General features: G+C 41.9%; 1 long non-coding RNA gene across 2 annotated transcripts; it reads right to left on the bottom strand.

Annotated features, from left to right (window-relative positions):
• Positions 1 to 1,643: 1,643 nt before the first annotated feature.
• Positions 1,644 to 27,377, bottom strand: LOC125685271 (uncharacterized). 2 transcript variants are annotated; one of them, XR_007373412.1, is made up of 3 exons: positions 27,324 to 27,377; positions 26,896 to 26,958; positions 1,644 to 2,304 (listed from the first exon to the last, which is right to left on the bottom strand). It is a non-coding gene; the product is annotated as an uncharacterized LOC125685271 (long non-coding RNA). The 2 variants fall into 2 exon arrangements; XR_007373411.1 differs by lacking the exon at positions 1,644 to 2,304 and adding an exon at positions 8,297 to 9,941.
• Between the last annotated feature and the right edge of the window lie 381 nt (positions 27,378 to 27,758).

Genomic DNA, 27,758 nt, shown 5'->3' with positions numbered 1-27,758 from the left:
GACCCAAGCCACAAGTGGAAGTGGCCCCAGGCAGCAGCAGTTGGAGCTGTTCTGGTGCCATGCACTACTGCAGACCGAGCCCTCTGTGCACTGCAGAATTTCACACTTCTTTAGTACTGGGCTTTGTCCTTGCAGAGGAAGGGACATTCCCTCTGATGCAGCTTGATGCTGCAAAGCTGGAGTTGCTGCAGCAGCTGCCACTGATTCACTCTGGACTTTGGACATAGCCCTGTTTGGAATAGGGAACACAGCAGCAGCTGGGCAGTACTGCAGCTGAGTTCTACATCACACTTTACCCTCTGCAGTGATATTAAACCTTCTGCACACCATTTCTGTGCTGCAGAGCCACATGCAATTCAGTGACAGGCTCACAGCCCTAAGGGTAGAAATTAGAGATGCATTTTATATAGCTGCCAAGGTTTCCTCAAAGCTTTGACAGAGCTCTGCATGGCTGGATCCTACAAGAGCGAACAGGAGCATTTGTAGCTATTGCACCTGGGAGATGTGTTGGGGATTTGCTTCTCTGAGCCTTTTCCTTCTATTAGTCCCCTGATTTCTGCTGCTTTCCTTACTTCAAAACAGCCCTGTTTCAAGCACTTAACAACTCAGCTAATTATGAGGAAGAATCACAGTGCAATCTCATGCTAATGAAGGATTTTGTACTTTTCTGGAACTCTGCTGTGAACATTGCAGTATCTGCTCCCTGAGGTTTTTTTTTTTATATCCTAATATACAACAAAACAGCAAAAACACAAACTCTGTTCCTGGCTATGTACCCACTAAACACACATTTCCTGATAGTCAGACTGTAATAAAAATATAATCACACCAGGACCTAAGCAGTAAGTACAAAGCAAAGCACCACAAACTCTCAGATAACACTGTCTGCTGCACTCTGCTCTGATGTTCATGTACAGGAAAGGAATAAACCACATTCAATCCCCCAAGGGAAAACAGCACTTAGAGCTTTTGCCTTTATTTTCATATTGACTTCAGATAGACCCAAAGTGTCTCAAAGAAATAAATGGTGATTTTCATTATCAGCTCCTCTGCACTTTGCAGAACAGACTTCACTGCACTACACACAGCGCTGCCACTCACACCAAAGCAACATGCCATGGTTGTAGCTCAGCTCAGCTCCCATTTACTCCATCCCTACACAACTGCATAGAGCAGAGCAGCAGTGGTAACCCCAGACTTATGATTTCTAACAGCTTTTTGGCTCACCCTGTCAGAAAATGCACATCCTGTTTATGTGACAGATGCAAGCAAAAGCCTGCATTCAGCAAATTAAAGGAAGAGAGACAACTTCACACCATTTTGGCTCATCCTGACTCAGCAGCCAAGCACTTCTTGCTCCATTTATTGCATATAGCACTGAAGTGCAGATTTAAGCAGCATATTAGCTACATGGGCCATCGGCTCCCTTGCTTCAAGGCAGAGCTGCCAGGAAGGAAATGCCCACCTTAATCAAATTACATACGAAACAACATTCAGTGCCTGAAGGTCTGTTTGTCTGCACCAGGGAAGCAACAAATCAGATGCACAAGTGGGGTTTCACCCAGGACTGATCATCCTTCCATGTCCTAATGGTTATTTATCTATGCACAGAGCCACACTGGAATTGAAAACCCATGCTTTTATTCCAGACACTCAGTTGCCCCTACACAGGGAACTAATGCAGGAAACGTACTGTAAATAGCTGATTCATATTATTTCAATAAAAGCATTCACAATAGAGAGCTGTATTGCATTTCATTAATCTGTATTTAGTTGATGACTAAATGACAAACTACAGTGAGCTCAGTATGCCACCGTGCCATCTCTCAGGCTGCTATAGGATTATTATCCATTCATTACAGCAATTAGCTTGATACATACAGTAACTCAATATCAGTGTGGACATCACAATTATGGAAGATAAATGCCTGGTTTTTCTTATCTTTCCTCTTTGCTTTTGCTTTACAGGCCACGTGTTAATTTACAGATAAATATCATGATGCAAGAAAGCATTTTTGTCAGAAAACTTTTAAGCGTTGTCTTCATAAGTAGTGCAGCCTTTCAGAACATCAATGCAGATACAACACTGTGCAACTGTAGATTCTGTGGCAAAATGCACAGGGCCAAACCACAGGAGATGCCAACCTGTGCTGCAGGCCACATCTTCAGCAAAACGACTCAAACCTGGCTCACTTCTGGTTTGCTGCTTCCATCACTAAGCAGCAATCTGCTGGTGTAAGCTGATCAACATCCCTGGTGCTCAGCAGACTGACGCCAGCCAAGGAAATGCTCGCCTATATTTAGCTGTGAGATGTAAGAGCATAGGTAGGGAGACAGGAGATTTACACTCAGCCATCAGCAAAGCTTCATACAATTTTTATAGCATCGATCCAAGCCTGAGTCCCCTTTAGTACCCTTCCCCTGAGCTTATAAATTCTTTCAGGTTTTTCATTGTTTTTTTAATTTGTATGCTGCAAAAAGCACAGATGCTTCCCACAAAAGCCACATCACATGAATTAACACTTCCTGAGATCACTAATGATGAAGTGAAACATCGCCCTAACTCAAGGGAACAACAGCCTGAGTCTGATTTCAAATTCCTATTACAAACCCTTCAGTTAGTTTCCTGGAATCTTTTTCTTCCTCCCAGCCCACAATAGCAGGATTTAGCCCACTTACTAAAAAGTATTTCACTGCAGCTTATGCAACTCAGAAACCTGTGTTGGCAGCACTGATCTATGTGAGGTGTTGAACTAACCCACTGAAAAGTAAAAGCAGATGCTGGAATATCCAATGGCACTCCCTAACCCTAAGAAGTTATGGGACCAAGACTCAAAAGCTTTTCTTATCATTGAGGTATCCCTGTGGTAAGCCCTATGGGACCTTACGAGCCATAGGGATGTCAGACATAGGAATACCTCATAGGGATGTGAGCCATAGGGATATCTCAACGATAAGAGAAGCTTCTGAGTCACCAGCATTACTCTTAGAGCTCAGGGCTGGTAGGTAACCCAAAAGTACCTACACAGCTGGTGGTGTGCAATTCACAGTGATGTTTTGTTTAAGAATTAAGCACCAGCTGCAAGCAAATGGTTTGGATTAAATAAAATAGACGTGATCCTAAGAATTTGTTAGCATTAATTGGCAGAGCTACATTGACTTCAGTGGGACAGTGTCAATTAGTTGCAGTTGATGGTCTGAAACCCACATGCTGAGTTCCAAGCAGATGAGAAATAGAAGCGTAGGTTGTCTGTTCTGCACTTAATGCACCTTTTGGATTAAGGCTGCAGACACGTAAAAATGGACGTTCATAGGATGGTGACATTCAAGTCACTACAAGGTGAGATTTGTGCCTCCAATTTAGGCTTTTATGTATCTGAAAAATGGCCTTGTTTATATCTGAAACTAATGTAAGTCACAGGATAAAAATATTCACAGCATTTTTCCCCCCACAGCCAAATGAAATTAAACCCAGAAGTCATTTATTTACAGCATATGCTTATCTATAATATCTATTTATTATAACAATTACACCAGGGATTATAGTGCAACAAATCTTGTGCATTATTAAAGCCTACAGGTTTGCAATTTCCCTAAGTAAACACCGGACCAATGCCTTTTGCAGGGGAATTCATTTGAGTTGTCACTACAGAATGAAAGGAACACTTTGCACTGGGATCTTTTGCAAAAGGTGATGAGAGAGGAAGGACAAAATACAGGAGAAAGATCTCGGGTGGTGTTGCTGAATAGGATGCAACATCATGGCTTCCACTGAAATAAAAGAGGAAATATTCTTTATCTGTCTGAAAATATACACTTTAGGGGTTGGTTATACAGGCAGAATGATTAAGGGTGGATTTGCACTGTGGATATGCAGCAATGGGTTTTGAGAGGTGGATGTGAGATCATCTCAGAGAGGCTACTAAAAGCTACTAAACATCCCTCAGAAATACAAAATCCTCACCCCAAATCCTCAGCCAGTGAGCAAATTCTTATTTTGCTGGACATCAGACATCCACAAGGGAAGAGGCCAGTGGATGCTTAGATCCAAGAGCCAAAAATGAAACATCGGTACGTTTAGAGTACAGAACAGAAAATTGCAACAACAAATAACGTAGTTGTAAGAAGAACATGAAAATTCCTTGAGATTACTCTGAAAAATTGTGGTACAACAATTTTCACTCTAGGCAAGTCCAAAGCAGAAGAAAAATACAAGCTTACCTGTGCACCAGTACCAATTTTGCTTCTATTTTGCACAGTATATATCAGATGTATCCTGGACTATAAGCAAGGCACATGAAGTGTGACTGATTACAACTTCTAATGGATTTTCTTATCCATTCACCTTCTAATTGAAGTAGATTGTTATCTATAACCTTGGCCAAAAGCTCCCCATTATTTTGCCTCTCCTCTGGGGCATATGCAGATCAGCTCAGATTGTTAAAAAAACGAAAAACCACCACACAACCTAAAGAGAAAATCTGGCATTGCTTTGTCTCTCAACACATCATCTTAAGTCTTTGATACGACCTGAAGGGCACCACTTTGCTGTGACTTGTTCCTACACATCACTGCAGACACCATCCAGTAAGAATTCCTACAGCAGCACATTTGAACCAAGCCCTTCACTGCCTTTTGTTTCAGAGCATCTCCAGGAATCTACCATTAATTCCCTAATGTAACTGCCTGTCACATTTTAGCAGTAAATTTGATTGATTACATTTGCTTTCAGCTCTCAGATGTGATAAAGAGATGTAGAAAGCATAACTAAGTATTTATGATTCATTCCCTGCACATCCCCGTGTAGGTTTTTAAATATGGAAAATCAACATCTCAAATTAAGATTCACGACTTATGCAAAGCTTCACATCTGACCATAATAAGAAAGTTACAATTACTTCTTGAAATAGTGAGGAAGAGAAGGAGGATGCATTTCTTAAACACAGCAATTGCTGTCAGGTAACACTTCCTTGCAACACTCAGGAGAGCAAGAAAGTTTCCAAGCGTGGCATCCTCCACTCTTACATCAATGCCCATCCCTGGCTATCATTAGAACTTGTGGGTCTGTATGTTGACAAAAATGACAAAGATATTATTCCTAAGCCAAAGTATTGGTAAAGGATTAAACAATGGGCTCTGACCGATCTCTACAGCAGTAGTAAGCAAAAAAAAAAAAAAGCTAATTGGTTAATTTATGGCAACACATGCAACTTTCCCTTTATGTTAATTTAATCAATGCAGAAACTTTAACATTTTTTTTCTTCCAATGATCAGATCATCAACAAAATGCCCCAGAACAGCCACCTGACACTTGCTTTATCAAAAGGAAATGGCTACAAGTAAAGCAAATTATTAGATGACAAATCCTTGTGGTGCTAGATCTAAATGAGAATGATTGAAGACATGTGGGCATAGAGGGCAACAGCTAGCATGAGATAATTAGGTATTGCTGCACTCTGGTCTTCAGGGAATCCATTTTCTTTCTCCACTGAGAAGCAGTTTCCACTGCTGATCAAATTAGTAAATTCCATTAAATATTCCCAACCTCCATTGAACCAGCATGAATGATACTTGTCAAAGGCAGCCTGGCTTCACCATGACAGCTGGCACTGGCCAGATGAGCACCAGCTAACCTGCTTTTCTGTGATGTCCCCATGTAATCACTCACCACCTACCCTGATTTCCTGCATCTGCTTTGTTTCAAAGTCAGGGAATGACACAACCCCACCCCATTTCTTCTTCCCCAGAACAGAGACATTGGCACAGAACCAACCGCGCAAGGAAAGATCAGGAGTGATTCCTTAGGATATCAACCATGGCATTTTCACTCCCCCTGTCCATCCTACAGGTAAAGAAAATTACTTTCCCCCCCAGTGAAATCAAGCAAGCTTCCTCACATCCACTGCAGGAAAAGCCTCTCATGGAATAGCTGAGGCTACAGATTTACCCCACATAACCCACACAAACCAAGTCCCTATGGCCTGGTAAGAGTAATGCATTAACGTATGGGAGCCTCACTGGAAGCCAGCAGCAGGGACACATCCCTATCAATTATACATCCCTGGTGCTGAGCAGGCACCAAATGCAGACATTTCAAGTGTTGGTGCTGAGCATCTGCAGGCAGATCTGCTGTCTACAGGGGACAGAAGCCCACAGCAGCATTTTCTACCTGAGCAGTTTTACTGCACGTATACAAACATGCCCTGATGCTGTAAAACATAAATGTTTTACTGCATAAATGAGTGAGAGCTCTAGAAAGAGGCAGTCACGCAATGTGCCAGAGCCACTTAATCCAGACAAGCCTGATTTTACCCTAGAAAACCCTGCTTGCTTTCAAAACGTCAAAGTTTGCTTTAGAAGTGCATTTGTCTATTCTCCTCTGGTTTGACTTTGTATAACCTGAGCTCTTGATTAAGCAAATCTTGGAGTATAAATCCCCATCAAGATGCAGCCCTCACTGCCATAAGACTGGGATACTTAATGGTAGTGAAGGGACTATGAGTTTAGGAAAGAACTGCTTGCATTCCACAGATGACGATCTGGCACAAGAAAATGATGTGGGAAAAGCTAGGGCCCAGAATGAGCCATCAAAGTCATCACTGAGTCAGCAGCAGAGCCAAGAACATAGACTTGGCAAGAAGAACCAGATCTATAAAAGGAGGAGACCTTCCAAGTTAAATTTCCATTTGTGTTATTAATAAAAAACCTCTTAGCAAACAACTAGAAGAAAAATTGATTCCATCCTCCAGCAGAAGATCTAATCAAGTTACACAAGGTGACATCTCCAGAAGCCAAGCATTTGATTATGGAGATGGGTGCTTAATTAAAATGGCTGTATACTGCATCTGTAGCACAAGGGAGAAGATTCAGATCAGATCTGTGGTCAAAATAACCTATATTGACATTTTAGGATAAGCCCAAATCCACTCCATTGTGGAAATAACATGCGACTGCATTTAACAAGCAAAGTTCTTGACTTGGTTTCTACTTGTAAAGCCTTGGATATGCTCTCTCTCAAGAGAAGTGAGCAATTGGCAGTGTTGGATGTTTTGTTTGGTTTTATCTGTTGGGCTTAAAACGGGATTATTTCTCCGCACTCCAAGCAAGTGTTTCAGCTTCCAGTGCTCCTTCCCAATGAACCATCCTGTCTAACCAAGCATCTGGTGCCTGGCCACTGTGGTGCTACACTAACAGCTGCAAACCCAGCCTGCGTGACTGTGCTGAGGTCTGGGTCCACGGCAACATCCCAAAACGCTGCATTAATCTCCCTTCAGGTAGCATCATGCTGGAGAAAGCACAATCAAGCTCATTCAACCCAAGTGCACTGCTGATTAAATTCACCAAAAAAAACCACCACACCACCAACCAACAAGCTACCAACCTCAAAATCCATCTCCCCTTCTCATGTTCATTTCATTTCTTCTCTCACACCTTTGTAGATCATCACAACAGCTGTTTCCCAGCATCGCCACCCTTTGGAATGATCCAACAGAGCCAGGATTAAGCAAAGGATGGGAGGCACCTCACAGTGGCAACAGCAGCATCAGGACAAGGCTTCCGCAGTTGGTACCTGCTTCCTCAGGGTAAGAAATCAAAGGCAGCCAAATATGGCAGGAGCCACATCCCTGCCAGCTACAGAAAGCCATATACTTTCATCAGACTTCCCAAAAGATTACTTTTCCACTGGAAAGCTACTGCTTTCTTGATCAAAAGATTTGTAAGAATCCTAAGGAAAAGCCTGGGAGCTAGCTGAGCTATACATCATCTCTGACATCTTGACCTAAATAAGACATCCCCCATAGAGTTAATGAGGATATAATTATATCATGTACAGAGACACAAAAGCAAGCCTTTTAGAGATGGAGAAATGACTGTCCCCAGGCTAGGCTGATGCTAATGCAGGAAACCCTCCTCATTCATTGGAGTGGTGTAGATGATACCAAGTTACTCCAAGGGTCCCTCAAATGCTGAAACTAAATGCAACATCTCCCCTGGAACCACCAGAATAATTTTTAATTAGAGACAACAGTTAATCAGGATAGCTGAATTCATCATTCATCCTTATTCACTACCTTCAGATCCAGGCAGAGGGAGGAGGGGCTGTGGCAAGAAAGAGAGCATTTTTATTTCAAAAACAAAAGGAAGATTTGCTCAAAGCATCCCCATTCTGAAACATCCCATTCGTTACCACAGCAGTGCTCTTCACTACTTGAAAATTTAAAAGAGGACATTCTGAAGAAGGATAACTAAAGTAACTTCTGAAAGAACACTTTGAAATGAAGCTTCTTAACTGGAGTTGATGCTCTCACATTCTGAAGTTACAGAAGTAACAGCATGGGAAGTACAGGAGTGAACTCCCATTGCACTCCCACAACTTCCCACTGTCACCATCTCAATTAAATCTTGCTCCAGGAATCCAGGAGTCAGAACCAAGAGTACTTTCATACAAAAGCTTCACAGGATTAAGCGATAAAATTAATGGGAATGTCTTTGTGTAGGGAAATGTAATCTGCAACATTCATTGAAAGAAGCAATCACTGCATTTCTGCAGCCACGCAGAGTGAAATGAAATTAGAAAACAATTGGCTGCAGCTCAAAATTAATGACATTTAAAATGTTATAAATGCAACATATAATCAAATCCAAAGGACGCATTATTCAGCATGAAAAGTAACTACAATAGCATCGTTTAAAGCAGTAATTATTTGTGACTTAAACCACAAAGCAGATGAATTTTTTTATTTTTTTATTTTTTGCTTAGAGTGTTTTCCATTTGAAAGAGAATTAGGAGGAATTGCTGGGACTCACCACTTGTATTCAAGAGGAAATTGTAAGTGTCTGGAAAGCAAATATTCTGTAAACAGCATTTTCTTTCATTAAAGCCCCTCCTCTTAACACTGGTTTAACTGCAAAGGAAAGACCAGGATGGAAAGGATGTCAGGATGGTTTCATTCTCACTCTCTCCCCCTTGTAAACACACAGCTGTAAGTGTGTTAAAGTTCCTTCTGAATTAGGACTTTCAGGGGTCTGGCTTCAGTTCACTCGTATTTTGCAGGAAAGAAGATGACAGCACAATACAACGCAGCTGAAAGTAAGTAAAGTGTGTAGAATATGAGAAATACATCTCTCAGTTGCTAATGCACCTTCACTATTTATTAACAGTGGCAGGATTTCTTCCAAACAGGCAATTCATTCCACCAGCTATGCACTGAGGAGAGCAGAATGCCACGCCATCACTTCTCAGTCACACACAGAAGGGCAGATTTGGAGCATAAACCCAAATGGTGATACATCCATCCACTATGTTCTGCCCCATGTACTTTTGGCTGCAAGACCCCCATTCCCCTCTCAACCCTCATTACCAAGTGTCTCTCTAGGGACACTGCATGTGTTGTTAAGCTTCAAAAGCTCCACTGTCTGATGGTCAGCAAATCCAAGCTGATACTGCCTCACACATCAGTACACTGTAGATTACAATTATTATTTTGGGAGAAGATTTTCATTTCTCTGATGATGGAATGAAATAAATCAGCGTAGCAGGTCTCCACAGTGAAAAATACTGAAGTTTAGCTGCTTCTGCAAAACCTATATTAATATTTTTAAGTGGTTCATCCGAACCGAGGGCATCGGTGGATCTAACCTTAATTCACTTAGCTCAGACAGTCAACTCTGACTTTTTGTTGGAGAATATTGGAGAACTCCTATCTCCTATTCTCTGCAGGCTCCCACTGTGCTCACAGATGTAGGAGGAATGCTTCACTGCAGGACTTGGTTACAGCTGAGATGCTTGGCATCCTGTGCTTCCACACCAGGTATAGGAGGTACCATGATCCACCTTTCCCTTGTGCAAGATGAACTTCCCAACCAAGACTTGCATTGGCAAAGGGGGGTGGCAAGTGCAGTGCCAACCCCAGGAGTGGCAGCAGGGGGGGACAGGGCACCTATTTGGAGAAGAGATACAGAATTCTAACACGCAATGAATGAGCAGGCTGTAAATTCTCACGAGTTCATCCTGAAGATTTAACCATCTCTAGCTCAGCCCTGATGCCCACAAGAAATAAATTGCATAACTCCTCCATTCATTGTAATTAGAAGGTTCAAACAATTCATTTAATACTGCAGAGCCAGTTTACCACAGGACATGCTATATAACTATTTGCACTGCAGGATAATATTTAGTAAAAGGAGCTGTACATTCAAGAACGTGATTGAAGAGCACATACCCTGCCTTTCAGCTGTACTGGGATAGAACTGCTTATAATCATATAACAAATCACCTCTAAAGGACACAGCAACATACATTCCTTCATAAAACACCATAGGGTGACTCTGCTTTTCTTAATAAGCTATTTTTCTTCTGCAACCTTGGCTCTTCATGCATTTTTATAAGCTTCCCTCTTTCTCCTTCTGTGCTCCACATGTCTCCAAAATTACTTTCCAAATGCAATTAACGAGTGCATTAATTAAATTATTATGACTTCAGCTATTTTTTGGAATATGTCCTCAGCTATACAACAAAAACCAAGAGCTGCTCACATCCCCTAGATGACTCCCTCTCATCTTTGCTGCCATGTTTTCACTTCCCCAAGTGTCATTAAATGAGCCAAAGGTTTGTTTTTAGGCACCCATAAATGGGTGTAATACTGCAGCATAACAGAACTGCACTTGCTTCTGCCAGCTAAAGTTTGGCCCCTGAAACATATTAAAGAAAAACAGGAGGTTTCCACATGCACCAAGTCCCTGCTTCATCTGTTGTGTACCAGTGGCTACAGCAAAAGTCCCTCTATAATTCATTCTGAGATGAGAAGTGCAGGAAATGGATGGATCAGTCATTACGTCAAGGCACCACAGAGCTATACTGTGCTGACCACTGCAGAGTAGATAAGGAAACAAGAAACATCAGCCTCCTTGTTCTCAGCCAACATCAGCTTAAGAGACTCATTTCAACTGGTTGAGACATCATTCATAGTCCGAGGGATGTTTAATTTCTTCTTCCAATTTACTGTACTGCCTACAGCAGTGTGACAGACATTCAGATATGATATCTACTGCTATACTGACTTGAAAACAGGCCGATTTTCTTGCTACATCCATGATCATCTCCTCTGCTAATAAGAGGGATATTTTCCAACTGGCTCTACAGCAGGAAATACTTTTGCTAAGGCAACCCAGAAGAAAAAAAAATCACTTAGAAACAGTTCCTACTTGCTCAAACTCTAGATGCATTCCCACTCTGAGTATTACAAAGGAAAAAAAAACTGTCCTGCTTGTTGACTTGTACCTATACTTCAATTCTTTGGGATTCAGTGGGTCATAAAGTTAAGCACAGGGTGTTTCACTCAGCCAGCTCTCAACGCTGTGATTTCCCTGTGCAGCTACTGCTGAGTGAGTCATGCCAGAAGAGAACTTTTATGTCTTCTCTTCCCACAAAGTTTTCTTTTTTCTGAATTGATATAAAAGATTTTTCTTTTTAATTAAGTGTATACTGCTGTCTTGCAAGACCACATAGCTCTGATGTATTCTCCTTTGATTTTTTTTCCCCTTTGCCAGAAGAAACAAGACAATATTCAAGATTAAGTTACATCTCTTGCTGCTTACATACTCAAGGCTTAAAAACACATCATTGATCTACAGCCATCTACCTTTCTTGAGGGTTTTACCAGACAGACACTGACTGTTGCTTTACAGCAGTCCTGGATAACACAGGAAAGGAAAAAGGAACAGCTTATTCATGAGCACAATGCATGTAAAAATCAGTACTCTTGACTCTCAAGATTAATATCAAGAATTCCCTTCCTTGCTGTCATGCATCAGATGTGACTGATGCTCAGAACACACAGCTGAGGCCAGACCTATCTCCAATGAGTCATCTGCCTGCAAATCTGAATTTCAGCTGCATTTGACGAGCTTCATACACTTGAGAAGCTGTCTCACCCAATCAGCAGACAGGCATCCGTCTGAAAACACAAAGACATAAAAGCTTTGCCTTTGTCTGTGATTATTAACCACAGAGGAGGGTCAGCAGTGTATAATCTGTTTATTGATTTGCAGGGGTTTGAGGGCAGCTCTGAGGAAGCTGTGAGCACAGCTGTGTTCTCCTCTACTTCTGTGCCATGCAAGCCTTTATTAGAGAAAATTAAATACTACCCCTGCTGTAATATAGAGGCTGCTGTGCTTGCACAACCACTGATTTTTGGCTGATACCCATGGCTTGGCCTGACAAAAATAACAGCATGTTCTGCTACAACGTCAGCTGAACAGCCAGGGCTCTATGACTAGGGGCAAAAACAAGTCATCTCCTCTGTGACTTGGAAAGAGACACGACTTCAGATACGCCTTCACCGATGGGTTACATATTTGCTCTTTGGAAGGCTCTTGTCCTTCACAAATCATAGCTAAGAGGAGCATGAGAGATAATGAGACACCCTGAAGTTGTAAAGGCACTGAGCACATGCTTATCTTTAAGCAAATGAGTGACAGATTCACTACAGCCAAGGACTCCTAATGCAGTATTTTCAACACTATCATTCATAACTGTATACAATGTGGTTAAAACTTCAGACAGAACAATGAGCTCCTGCTTCACTGGGCTGAGATCAGTCCCAAATAACTAACAGCTCTGTATCCATCAGCACCCTCTCTGTACCTCATGCTCTAATATCCAAACAGCTACATGCTGATAAAATTAATCACCTTTGGCACCAATTCTGTATGCCAGTCAGACAGCCTGCTAAATCCATGGGAGAACCCTGCATTTCAGCACGATTTTGTGCATTACAACTTTCACAATGACTTTGAGAGATCTGCAGCGTGATGGCTTGTTTGGGCAAGGCAGCATTTTGCCACTATTGTGTGATGGGTTTCACCTACATGATTGCTGTCTTGACTAAATATATCATTTTTCTGAATCCAGTTAAAATATAATATTTATGGCCTTGCTCAGCCATTCTCCTGAGAGAGAGGCATGACATTTAATAAATGTTTAATAAGTTCATCTCAGCTTTGAATTTTGTGCAAGTGAGCATTTTTATGGCTACAAGAGCTGCCTCAAAGCCACAGCTCTGCTCCACAGTCAGGAGCCACAGGACTTGAAGTGAGGCTTTGTATTATGTGAGCTATGGGTGCTAAGAAGCAGGTACTGCTCACCATCAGTTACTGATGAACGGCCTGTTGGCAGTGTGATAACTGATCAGTTATCAAGTCTCCTTCCATACCACATAATTTGACCTTCATGTCCTTGCAGAAATTGCCCAGAAGCCTGCTCTCCACCTGCACCAGGCTGTACCCTGAACATCAATTCCCAATGAAAGGCTCTGATGGATGAAATGAGTTCCTTGGCCTCACTCCAGCCTTGAAAATGGTAAATGCTTTTATCCACAAAGCCACTACAATAATTGGCCTCTTTGTGTTGGTCGGGAACACACAGACCAAGCAAGTCTCCTCCTCCTAAAGGTCAAGAAAAGCTGCTGGGAAAGAACCCAAGAACAGCACAGAAGACCTTGCCCACTGCCTACATCCAGCATGAGAACAGCGGTACCTCCAGCCCAAACCCTTCACATGCCTTCCCCACTTCTCCCTTTTCAGCCATACCCCTCTTCAGTCATCCCAGGGGGTGACACAATCAGGGGAAGACTGATGCTGCTCTGCCATGGCCTACATTGCAGCAAAATGTAACAGTCAGGCATATCCAGCACAGAATCATACCTCAGAATTTAGGGTTACATTACTTGATAGGAAACAATATTTCGTGAAGAACTAGCACAAAAAAAATTAGCATGAGAAAAAAAATCCCTTGAAATATGATTGCATTAGGATGAAAACCCATTTACAAACAAAAAACAGCCTGCTTTGCTATTCCAAGTTTGAAGCAAAAATTGTCTAATGACAAAAGTGATTTAACACAGGGAACCAATTGCATCTCTCCAGCACATAAAGCACAAAGTGGAAGTAATGGGACCAATGTAAACATGTAGAAGATGGTCGATACTGAGAGCTTGAAGTTACCCTGCAATGCTCTTACACCATTGAGAGCAGGATGCTGGTTTGGTCTTAACAAGTTTTGGGTAAGCCACTTCGCATTTACTAAGGTAAAAACATGCAAAAGGATGTTCACTATTAGAACTGCGCTCTGTCTTTACCAACTCTAAGCTGTACAAAACATCCAAGCTTCACACGCAAGGAATTTTAGAGCTGAATCTCTCTGGGTCTTATCAATATTTTAAAGAATAGACTGTCAAAGATGCAGAAAGAATTCAGGCATTTTTCACCAAAATTCAATGAAGTCAGTGAGGGACTGAAAAAATACTTAAGTTCTTACAGGTACAAACATACACCAAAGGAAAACAGCACCAAAATGCTACCCAAGGCCTTTGAAAAAAATCCCTTTTGTACTTACATAACAAAAGTAACTTTAAAGTGAATTTGAGCTTTAAGAAATAACTCATAAAAGCTTTATCCAGTCTGACAAAGTATTACTAAAGAGAACAGGACGCAAGGAAAGCAAGTGATGTCTTTATGTGCAACTTTGCTTTTGATGTACACCTGCTTTAATTGGCGAAGGGATACCCATCTCAGTGCAGAGAGCAACACAATGCTTAGAGGTACTGAATAAGACTAGAAAAATGGGGCTCAGCTCAAAGCAGCTATTAGATGCTTGTAAGGCATTCCACTGAACCAGGTTTTGTTCAGCAGCATAGTATTAAATCAGCAAGAAGAGATTCTCTTTTTATTTCTGGGCATGTAAGAACACAGTTACCCTGCACTAATCATCTCCCAGCCTACACACGACAGTTTTTACACAGCTTTAAAAGAATCTATTTTCTGTTCCAGGAAATAAGCCCATTTGTGATAGCTTAAAAGGTATTGTTTTGTCAGCTCTCAAACATGTGCGAGATTTAACTAGGCAAAGTGCCAACTGGTGATGCTTCCAGGCAAAGCCATTTATTTAGCACCGTGATGAGGATCTTACAAAGAGCAAAGTTCAGGAGGATCAGTATTTTTTATTATTATTTTTAAACTTTATACGTCTCTGAAGTCTGACTGCACTCCTCCTTCAGCATTCAGATCACACCACATAAAACCAACAGACTGGAGCACTGAAATGGTGGAATCGCCACTCTGCGCTGTGAAGTCACATTTATTTTCAGCTGACTCCAACCTTTCTGCAGTTAAGCCTTCCTTCCTCTGTTTTTAATATGCAATGCTAAGCTTTTCTTATCAATAATGCAAAAGGTGCAAGTAAAGCAGAACCTGGCCAGGAATACCCATAAGCTGATACATTAAACTGCAGATTTACTACACTTCAGACATCCATGCATCACCATTTTACAACCATATCACTGTAACAATAAGCCAGGAAATACAAAAAAGTATTCTCAAGAGTTGCGTAGCAAAAAAGATGTACTGAACTGGATGAAACGCCTTAGATTTAGGGTGATTAGTACTGAGCAAAACAGACAGAAAATGGGGACGACTCATTCAAGATCCAAATCCATTTCTTAAAATGATGGAGCAACCTGAGGGAGCAGCCTGCAATTGAGACCTTCTCCACCACATCCTTGATGCTCAACTTCCAAGAGCAAGAGCTCTCATTCAGAGATATTGCCACTAAGAGAGATTGTTATGAGCATCTCCATGCTAAAACCAAACTTTCTCAGCCTACATGGAGATCTAAGCTTCAGAAATCAACAGCTCATGTATATTAAACTCCCCTTGGAAATTCAGGCTGAACAGAAGAATGTTAGTCAAGTCTCCTTCAAAACTGTTTTTGGCCAGATCACCCTGGTTTCAGTTTTCAGATGAGGTTGTTTGTTCAGCTCTACTCTGCAATAACAGCATAGATTCACATATGCATTTTAGTTTTTGTATTACATGCACAGCCCTCCAGGAGAGCTTCCTCACAACAACCTGCCATTACACTTCTATTAGGAAAAATGAACACAATCTAGATACAAATATTGCTGATCTTATTCCTTTCTTACAGTCCCCCCCTTATGAAGAGGACTCAGCATCTACAGGGATACACATGATCAGCAGCACAGGATGGATGTATATGAAGCAGCTTTCAGTAAGAGTTAAGCTTATGCAGCATCCCTCCAACCTCCCAACAAAGACCATCCCTCTACAATGCATTTGTAAAGCTTCACGACTCCACACTGCTCATCAGAAGCCAGTTTAACCTTCGTTATGAAAGGGGTGTGCTAGTTAATTCCTTCAGCACAGACATTTCCATTTAAACAGGCCACCATGTAAATAATGAATAACTATATTTATTTCTAGGGAAAAGTACACTGCAATTAAATGGTTGGTTTAAAAAAATATATATATAATACATTGCAGGAATTAAGAAATTCTTACACTGGACCAATTGTGCTCACACAGCAGATTGCTGCAGTCCTCACCCTTACAATCAATGATTTGATCACAGTGCCCTTGGGTTTCACCACTGCTCTTCCCTGCATAGCTTCAGACGTTGACTGAACGCCTCAGTCCAGCAACGAGCAGCCACTCATTGATTATGTTTTAGAGTGGACATAAACCCTGCCTGCCTCCAAAGTCGAATAGGTAAGGGAGCAGATTGCCCTAAGAGTAATCCCTCGTACAGATATTTCTCAAAGGACTTTTTCCATTTCTTGCTGAAGCAGCACAGAGTGACCGCAGTCACAGCAAGGGTATTGGACTTGCAGGAGCATCACTTGGATCAATAGGGCAATTCCTACCAGGCCACTCATTTTACCCAAGGTAAATGCTCCACACAGCATTTTAGGGCATCTTGAAGTGACAGATATTGCAGTTCATCAAGTTGGTAATTTTATCAGGAGTTACAGTGAAACAAATGCTCTCAAGAATTAACAGCCATCTGCTGTCTGTCAAGAAACAATCTAAATGTAAAACAGGAACAAGATGAAATACACTCAAAATCTGCCCTAAATGTGTTTTTACACCTTTATACATTACCTGAATATGTAGTGCAAATATAAAAAAAAAAGCATAAGCATAGCAACAACTGCCCAATTGCCTTCAGCATATCCAGTGAAACTACACTATAAGCACAAAATGGTGAATATGTTTGGACAGCTGATCCATAGCTGATAGAAGGGCTGAGGCTGAACAAGCTGATCTACACTGCAAATTTCAATGGAAGCAGAGAATTTATGAGGGACACTCATACAGCTCTCACTAACACAGGGAATTTGTGGCAAGCTGCTTTGCACAGCACTAACAAAGTGTTTGGGACATCGCATCACCTTCATTCTGTCCCTGAAGGTCACTGACAGGCAAAGCTTTTGTTCTCATTAGCTAAATTCCGTTCCTCGAGCCAGGTGACCATATATTATCACCTTCCAGAGAAGACATTGGCTGCGTTTCTACTTCTTTCAGCTTTTCAGTCTCCCAGAGGAATTTTCTCTGGCAACCCCATCAGAGTACGCAAAATTAACTCCCAAACATATGGCAGAAAACCCTGATATTCTCACCTTCCAATGAGAAACGTTTCACTGATGCCAGTTTGCCTCAGCTGAGAAGTCTCCAAAACCCCCAGAACATCTCAGCCCCAGTGTGTTGCAGAGCTGCTGATTAATATTCATCTTTTTTGTCGATAAGATGCTTTTAATCTCTATAATTCTATCTAGTTACTCCAAATCTCTTAAGTTCTGCTTCAGATTTTTCCCCTTTGCAGCATTTTCATAAATAGCATCAAGGGAAAATAGTTGCCATAATCTGCACAGCAGCGTTTCAGTTATACACCTCAGAAACGTGGCTGAGAACAAACGCCAAATCAGCAGAGAAAGGCATGGATGTACAAAGCATGCTGAGAGCACTGTGCAGGACCTCTTAAACGATGCATATTTGTGTGATTGTCACAGAAAAGAGCTGAAATGCCACTGTCACACATCAGACCACACTGCTGAGGGCTTTTAAACTCACTGCCCTGAACACAGAGAAGCACTGCAGAGAAAGCACTGTTCTGAGAGCAGGAGCATTGATCCCTGTTACTGGTTCTCTACCAGAGCAGACATGGCTTCTCATCCAGATGAGAGACAGCACTGAAGGAATCACTCCTCACCTGCACCGCTTTCTAACACCTAAAACACACACTTTTGCTTCCAGCTCCTTCCATGCCCAGCACAATATGCTATGAGGATTGATAGAGTGCCATCTACTGTCCCAATTCAAGGTTTTCCTGCAGTTTAAGGGATCTACCTGAGATACAAAGCTAAAATCAGGCTGAGCACCCCAGAAGGATAAGCTGGGCTGGGAAAGCTCCAGAAACATCCCTCACTGAAGTGCATCTCTCAGTGCTTGAGGTTAAAAAGGAGAGTGCAGAGGAAGGAGATGGTCTTGAAGAAGGACCTATACATCAAGGCACCCATACAGTAAGCACAGCCCACGTGTGATACAGATGGTTGGTACAGTTTGTGTGCATATACAGGGCAAACTTCTAACAGCTCAAATAATGCCCTTGTGTTCAAGCTGTATGCCAGGACCGTATAAACCAGACATCATGCCAACAACCCAAGTAAGACTTACTTGCACAACAGCCTCTCAAACCATCCTGGAGATTTCAGACTAGACAGTTTACATAATTTCTACCCACTGTCTGGTATGCTGCTTTACCTCCTTTGCTCCCACTTAGGGACAAAACAGAGGAGCAGTTTAGTCATAAACAGTTAAGCACTTAAAGCAATGATGAGCCCGACTGCCAAAAATGGGCATCTTGGCCCAATATGAACTGCTTTCAGCATAAGACAGGATTGGAAGCCATGCATGAAGGCTCAGTCCTCCACCCATTCTTATTAAAGCCGCTTCGTGCCTTGCTCAGATGTGCTTCATTTAATCAAAATGAGAGCAAAATGATATTGCACTGCCAGCATCAATCTGAGAGTGGTTTGTGTGGAGAGATACATGGCTAAGGCTCTGAATTCAACAGGGCAAAGTTTTCTTTGCCATGTAGCATCCACAAAATGCTTCATTCCTGCAAAATTCTGAAGAAAACAGAATTCTTCACTACCAGCAAGATGTTAAAGATCCCCCTTCCACCAAGCCTTATTGCTTTCTTAAGAAAAGAGAAGCAGGGTTAAGGTTGGCAGAGCTCAAAGTCTAACTGGGAATTTGGCATTAATTCCATATATTGATTAGTGCATTACTATTCCATTACCACCACAATATGAAATTGAAACCTAGACAATGTTTAAATTTATTGCTACTTTACCCCCTCCCGCCAAGTCTTGCTAAATCACTGTTTCTTCCATCTCCAGAGATAGCTAATGAACAAGCTTCAGGTCTGTCATTAAGTCTTCCAGTCAGACAAAAAAGTTAACTGTGCAAAACACAGATTTTAGAAGATAGGTAACACTATGATTCTTAATAGCCTCCAGCACTGCCCATTTTTAGAGCTCTTTGCCATTAATTTCAGCTTGGCTTTGAAATACTCAAGACTTCTGAAGATCCAAGAGCTGTACCAGCAAGGAAACCATGGGATATCTTCCATGGGAAGATGGTAAGCAAACAGATCATTTATTTCACCAGCAGCTTTTTGGAAATACCACTGTCATAACTGACCAGCAATACACACAAAAGAAGAGAATTCAGACTTAAAATCCAAAAAAAGTTCCAAATTTTTCACAGTACAAAGTAGAGAAGCATCTACGCAAAGGACAATTTACACCACCTTAGGTTATGCCCCTGTTAGGTACAGATAATACGTAACTGTTTCCAATTCACCCAAGACATTAAGTACAGCATTTACATCTGTGCTTTCAACAGTTGTTATATTAAACAAGCATAATTTATAACAGACCCATCTCCCTGCAAATTGCCTTTGGCCAAGGGAAACAATACTGGTTATGTCCTCTCTTTAATATTAGTCTTTCCTACCACTACAGCCCAAGGTAGGATTTCTGGTCGTGTCTTTCAAATGAAATTGCCTTTACACTAAAGGTGTTTTCTGAAAGGATGCTGAGTTCTGCAAAAGGCAGAAGAGGTGTCTTGGTCAGAGCGGGGCTGAGTGTTTTCCCACTCTGGTTCAGGGTTTCTGTTGAACAGCAAAAGCATGCAATAAATCTTGGTCCATGAGTTTGTGTTGCCTTCCCATCTGCCAACAGCAGTGCAGATACACCTCGCACAAAACGCGAGTGCAACACATTCAAAATGCAGCAGGTTTGATGCGCATGCAAGCAAGAAACCCAAGGTTTGTATTTACCCCTATAATCATGTAAAACAGGCTGCTGGTCTTACAGTGCAAATCAAGGACTCATCAAAACCTTGAGGGTTTCCTTGTTTGTATATTCCATCTTAATGTTTCTACAGTTTCCTCACAGCCATAGCAATTTTCAGACAACCCCAATGAGAAATATCTTCCTGCAATTTAGTTACTCCAGGACACAGCAGTTTCAACGCAGAAAAGCATCAGTTGACTAACGCACAGCAATCCAAGAGTTACAGATGACTGCAGCATTTCATTGAGGTGGGCTGGTGAGGTTGCATCTACGCACACGCAATGAGAGTAATGCCAGAAAAGGGCAGCACAGACTATTGATGCATTGCAGATAAAATGTAGATCAGCCGAGCTGTTTTGGCAGCAATCCTGTTGGAGTGGGGATCAGCATTTCTGCCTCTGGGGTGGAAACACACATGTTCCCAATTCTCCCTTCTTTATCCCACGTTGACAATATTTTAAACACCAAAAATTGGCTTTAGGAAGCACAGGTGTGCAAGTAGCCTGCAGCTGTTTCACCCAGCTCAGACTTGGATATTCAGTGCAGCTTTCCTTTTATGTTTATGCAAATACTCCATCTTTAGAAGAGGTATAATCATTTAATTAGGCAATACTCCTACATAATTACATGAATTGTCCATTTTTATCACTTATATAGCTGTTAATTGTAGACTTCAGGAAATGCATAGCAGTAACTTTAGTCCTACTGTACACACAGTGAAACTAAGAGGAAGGAACACCAGCGACACCACGGCCCCTTCCAAAGTGCCAGGTCAAGCAGAGCTGAAAGTCACATCACTGAATTAAGATGCGGAATTTACTGGTATTAGCAGGAAGAATATTACAGGAAGCAACTAACAGCATTCACAACAGCATTTTCCACATTGTCTCTGAATCCTTTTGCCTGCCTGAGCAAGGGGAAAAGCCACTTAATAAGCAAGTGGGTACAGACTTATCTTCTCCACTGTTGCTGTACTTGAGATGAAGACAAATTCTAGCATCTTTTGAGGCGCTGCTGCTGTCACTGTATTTTTTTCTTAATTTCCTCAATCAGAAAAACATACACAACCTCACAGGTTTTGCAAGATTTCACTCTTTTCTTGAGGAAAAATTACCATCTTTATGTTCACATTCTCTAGCGCTCTCCAATGAAATTTTGAATCCTGACCCACAAGTAGCTGTGAACTCTGCATTTCATATGTAGCACCACAATGTGCTGAAACAAAACCCACAATCTGAAAATAGACATAATTTTCATCTGCAACCAGAAATGCTTTCTTACAGAAAGCCTCCATTCTTCTCACTTCACACTTCCTTTCATGCCTCATGAAAACAAATGAGAGAGACTGTGAATTTGAGAAAACCATCTGCAATTCCACAAATCTCTTCCATTTTGTGAGACTTGTTAACTATTGTTTATGTTATCTGCAAACATGGGTAACGAAAACCACTTGAATTGCAGTCTACTGCCTGGAAAGCCTGGCATGTTCTCAAATTGGCAGCGTGTGATGGTGGGGAGCTTTTTGCCTTGTGTTTAAATCTCAATTGTGTCACAGAAGTTATTGCTGACCACAGAAGAAATGTTCAATAGCACTAAGTAAAATTCTGACCTCTGTTGGGTATGCAGAGGACACAAAGCAAGCAACCCCTCCCTGCTTCATACCCTCACGAATGCAGTGGCAGCTTTGACTCACTTCAGAGCTTCAGATTTCAGTTCCTGCAGTTCCCCAAGCCACTACAAATGCTGTGCTCCATGGATTTGATTCTATTTGTGCAGTGTTCTCACTCTGAGCTCAATTTGAACATCTAGAAATTGCCATGTCAACATTTTGTCCACCGTCTCCAGTAGTTTGTGCATTGTGTCACGCCAGATTCCTTTATCTTCTGCTGTAAAAAGAGCTTTGCTTTATGTGTGTTCCTTGACACCAATCAACTTAAGGTCTCTTGCTACATTTGGACCCATCACAGAGCACGCCAGACTGGGATCAGATTTAGAGGTCCAGGAAAAAAAATCCACATTGAACTAAATCCAAAATGTACAAAACAGCATAATAAGCTTTCTTTGAAACCATTTTCAACTGGCTGAACATCAGCTTGCTGCAACAGCAATCGATAAAACCCTATCTCCAAATCCTGGCATTCACAGGGTAATAAAACGTAGTAACCAGCAGAGTGCTGTAAGAGAACTGTAGAGTCATGCTGCTGCAATGCATTATGTAATAGCAACAGTCCAGTCTAACACGGCTTCTATTTCCAGTTCCTTTTTACCCAAAGGTTGTTGCTGACCTTAGCATGTAAAACTTACCTCCTGGTTGCACGGCTCTGACAAGTTTTCCTACACGAGGATATTTCAGTGCCCAAGCCTTCAGTTGCTGCTGCTGCAACCTGAGGACTGGCGGGTCTCTGCCCTCCATTGCACTGCAGAGAACTGAAGATCAATTACCATCACAATGCGGACGTTCTCGCGTTGAACTGCTGAGAACGACTCTGCCACCCATGGAAACAATTGCACTCCTCCAGGAAGGAGAGGCTGAGCAGGTCAGAGGATCACGAGTGGGAGGAGCAGAAAACTACAAACTCCATTTTATAGATACAGCGCAAAGCAACTAAAACTCACAGCTATCAAACTGCCTCAATTACCACTGACCTCAGGGTTTTTAATACCAAAGAGGTAATGCCCCTAAAACCAAAGCTGCATGTGCACCACAGTAGCATTGAAAGCCTGGAAGAGGAACCTCTGCTCATTTTGGAGACCTGGATTTAAGCTGCTTTGGATCACAAAGGAAGTTTCCAGCAGAGCAGATAACCGGTGCTTTGATTCCAGCGTTGCTTGTTTTATGGATTTGATGTTCTCCAAGCATTTGTTTCATACCCAAAGTTTCCCAATTAATGAGACTCTCAGTTATCTGGGAAAAGAAGACTAGAAGTCTAGTCCTGATTATTAGACTTAAACTCCATACAAGGACTTAATCCATTCCGTGGGCAGTGCACATTGAGGAAACTTGTGACCCTTATCACTCTCCCCTAGAGACAAATTGCCTTCTTGAAGACTGACACTTTATGAGGAGAAAAAAATGGTATGCCAGAAGTTAAATCACTTCTTGGATAGCTGTGTTAGTTCTCCCCTATGCTCCTCTCCATGCATCCCTACAGACTTGTCAGCTCCTCTCTGTGGCTGCCTTTCAGCCACTTGTACCATAGCCAAGGACAAGCATATGGCCAAAAAGCCATTCTGCTGGGGGAGATGCTGTCACAAGGCTTGTGGGTACTCAGCTTCTCATGAACATTACCCCCTAACAGCCTCCCATACCCACTGAATTGTGCTCTGCATACTAGGAACAGAGTGAAAGAAATGGCAAGCAACAGTGCTGGCAGCAGCTAGGGTATTTCCAGTGCCAGAGCAGGCCTTCAAACATATCCAAGAATCTGCATTTAATCTCTTGGCTATCCAAATTAACCTCCTGCCCATGGAGATGAACGAGCAGAATGACAAGTAGCATAGCTCCTATCCAAAACCCCGTGCTAAGGGCCCATTTGTGACATGGAGGCAAGGGGCAAGGGACAGACACCTTTTATCTCAACAATATTAGTTGCTTAGCATAGAAACTCACAGTGAGACAGCTGCAGTCTATTGTTAGCATTAATTAGTATTTAATTTCAGCTCACCTGCAGGAGCAGAGAAAAGGCTGAGATGACACTGATAATATTACATAGATCCCATTTTTGAGGGCCACACAAGAGCAGGTTCATTGAATATAAACTACTGAAATTAGCACTGAGGAGAAGATGGGTCTTATTTCACACCAACTGAATGGTTTCCCCAAGGAGATTTATTGGCTGGGAGCAGCTGTTATATACCTGTGCTTATTAAACTGCTAGAAACAAGTACTCAAAATATGCATAATCAATAACAATAATTCTGGCTTGGTTCAAGATTCATCCTTATCAGTGCCTGAATACACAAGGCTGAGTAAGAATCACATTTTCATGTCAATACAACATTTCCAGCTCCAACAGAAAGAGCTGTCTTCCTCCTAAGAAAACTGGGCTGGGAATACAGTAGTCATTTCTGTATCCAATACACTTTGGGGTCTTGAAAGCCAGAAATTCTTGGCTTTCTGCATCAGATATACTGAAGACAGAGATGGTATTGTGGTCACCTTCCCAGTCCTGTGCAATCTTGCCTATCTCAGACTTCCTGGATATTTTATCAGTTCCAAACACCCCATACAGTTGAGAATCTGACTTGAAATTATATACCTCAGGTTATTTCATCTCCTTTGACAACAGCACTCACATTCTTGCCCAGGTCCTCAAAGGTATTAGGAGACCAAATCAGTCTAGTTTCTCACTCCCTGTTCCACACTGCATACGCACAACTGAAACTACTCTGCCCACACAAAGAAATATTTGCTACCAAATTCAATGTAACTTTGGTAGAGAAAAATCTCCTGTGTGCTAGCAAGAAAATATTCCAAAGGATGTTGCTTAGCCACCCAAAATACAGTGCCAAAGGGAAAAGCAAACAAAACATATATGAAATTCAATTTTGCTTTCTGAGTAATAACCACAAGAAGCAACCAGCCAAATTCTTTTCTTACTATAGTTTTAGTCCAATCCTTTCTCACAAAGCACACCATGTAGAGCAGTGGTAAACACAGTGACAGCGATTCTGCAGAACAGCCCCTGAAATGGCTGTCAGTCAGTGCACAGGAAGCTGTGCCCCAAGGATACAAGTGCTGTTAATTGTGCTGAGCCAAAAATCCTTCAGAACAAAGGAACTACAACAAAGGGACTGGACTTCATTAAGGGAGACCCTTCCCCCTTTGCCTGTCATAGCCACATTGCCCACTGCTTTTCCCATTTCAAAAAGCAGCTATTCTCACCTTCCACACAAGAGGCATAACAAGCATTCATTGAGTACTCTCAGATCTCTGGCAAGAAGATATTATTGCGGTATCATAATCAGTTCTCTAATCCCCTGGAGCAAAGATTGAATTTCAAATCATTCCAATAACCAACCTAATGAAGCCTTGTCCAGCCCTATTAGAGAATGGTGCATTTCCTTCAGGTTGTTATAGTAGTCCATTCTGTAATTGTACACATGACATTCAGTTCAGCTAGCCTGTACCATGGTGTGGAAACATGATGGATTCTGATGAAATTTAAATTGCTGCAGCCTGGTAGAGTGATTTCCATTTTCTAAGGCAGTTGTGAGAAGAATCAGCCCTAGAGGTGCAGCTAGTGATAAGACTAACTAAACTATCACCACATTGAGTCTAATCAAGCTGCTGATTTACTATTGACAAGGTTCAAATAAGAATTCCTGCCACAAAAACCAGAAGGAAATATTCCCTTTCCTACATCACATCACCTCAGCCTTCCTATTACTCCAGTCTTCAGGTCTTAGATCACTGCTTGAAGGTATGTTTCTGTTTTCTTCCCAAATACTATCTGAACTAACCAGCAAGAGCACTGGAGCTGTCAGTCCTATTCAGCTGGTACCAAGTGGCCTACTGGCATACAAGGCAATGCCAATTACACCAGTTGTGCCTTAGCTCCTAGAATCAGGAAAAATATTTTAAAAGCACAGGAGGCCCAGACAGACACTGCAAGAAGCGTCAGGCACTAAACCTTCTTCCTAAGAAAGGAGATCACAGCACCAGCCTGCTAGACATGCCCACACTGAAATTGTCCTCCACACAAAAGGAGTCTGAAGTCACAGATTCTGCTCACTTACAGAGGCACAGCTGCTCCCTTTCACAGCTTCACCCTCCTGCAATGGAGTAACTCTTCAGACAAGCTCCCAACAGCCGTGCAGGCAGGCAGCCAGCTCAGGATGCCAGATAGACACCTTTGCAATATTGTAAAAATACCTCTTGCTGAACCAAGTAGGGCATGGAACAAAAACACTGCCAGTTTGGCTGACTTACACACATTACATGACCCAGGACCTTCTAATTTTAACTTTCCTATCTCAAATGCCTTTAAAAACATCAAGAGATTAATGAAAGAAGTCTGTACTGGTTGACAACCTCTCTTCCTCGCTGCCTGCCTCATGAAATCTAATGACAAGCTGTCTAGAGGAAAGCAAGAGGCAAGGAAGTTGAGATGGCAGCTGCCTATTGAGCAGCCCTAGAAATGCTCCTCTTGGACTTCAAGTCAAGTAGCTCTGTTGGGAAGGAAGTCCTCTGCGCAGCAGAGACCAGTGACTCAGAAGTGTAGGCTGTGCTGCGTTAGCAAATCTGAGCTCCGAATAGAATAACAATGGGTTTTTACTCATCTTCCTTCCTGTACCTAATTAAAGCACCAAAGCACAGCTCAGCGTGCCTGCATCATCGCCTCTCTCTGGGTACCCCTCGGGCCAGACACCTGCTCAGTGCTGTTCTGCACCTCCTGCAGAATTCTATCAGCACTTTTTTAGACAAGTGATACATATTCCTCCAGGATCAGAATGCTCCCAACAAGTTCACATCTAAAAACACCTTCAGGGTTTAACAGTAGCAGTAAGAATAAATAAACTCAGCAGACAAGAGAAATTATGCCTTACACCACAGTGCCCTCAAGAACATTACTGAGCTGCAGTTCACAAAAACCAAAGAGAGAGCAATCACAGTCTGGCTACAGACAGTCTGGAGTAAGGCTGAAAGAGCATTTTAGTGCTTTTCTTTATCTCATACCTGGTCCACTAGTAGATCAGCATTTTTCAGCAGCATCCGCAAGTGTTAAGTACTCCAGAGACACTGGGGAATAAACAGAAACTCGGTAAGGTTGGATAAATCATACAATGCCAAATTATAAAACTATTAAGGTTAAAAAAGACAGCCATCAAATCCAAGCCCAGCCCATCACCACCATCCCTACTCAACCAGATCAGTCCTTTTCTTGAGAACTTCCAGGGATAGCAACACCATTTCCCTCAGTTCTAAAGCAGAGAATAGCTTACTTTTCTATCTCTAGTAACCAGCAACACAACAAGAGCAGTTACCCAAAGCAGAAAGGATAGGAGCTGCAATCCATCTTAAAGGCTTCCCTAGCCACCCCCTCACAAAGAGCAATGCTCAAGGGAAAAAAATATATACATAAAACAATAATTCTAAAAACCAACCTGAGTAAGAGTCAGCAAACAGGCCAAACAAATGAGAGGAGCCCTCTATCTCCCCTTTTACTTGCTTTAAATTGCTCTTTATTACTTCCAGGTGGATGTAATCATTGGGCCTCAGTGCAGGCGAGTTAATTTACAGCAGCTGAGGCTCTGACCCTTAGCACCTCAGTTCATAAAACACTCAAAACAGATACGCTGATAGTATTTATATAACTTGTTTTCCAAATTACAGGCCCACTTATTCTGTGAAATGAAAGTAACTGGGTGAGGCCAATCAGCAGAAGAATGTTTTCTGGCAAAACAGAAACATCTGAGGTGGCTCATCTACCTGCAGCCATCTTGGAATAAATCACCAACCTGAATCTGAAATGCAGTAGCGTGCTTTGTAAGTGGTTTAATGAACGCCTGATGAGTTAAGGAGTGTCTTATTGATTATAA

The sequence above is a fragment of the Lagopus muta genome, chromosome 27, assembly GCF_023343835.1.
Source record: "Lagopus muta isolate bLagMut1 chromosome 27, bLagMut1 primary, whole genome shotgun sequence".
NCBI classification, from domain to species: domain Eukaryota; kingdom Metazoa; phylum Chordata; class Aves; order Galliformes; family Phasianidae; genus Lagopus; species Lagopus muta.
Note: the sequence above shows the minus strand (reverse complement) of the source record. Positions and strands in the feature narration are given on the sequence as shown.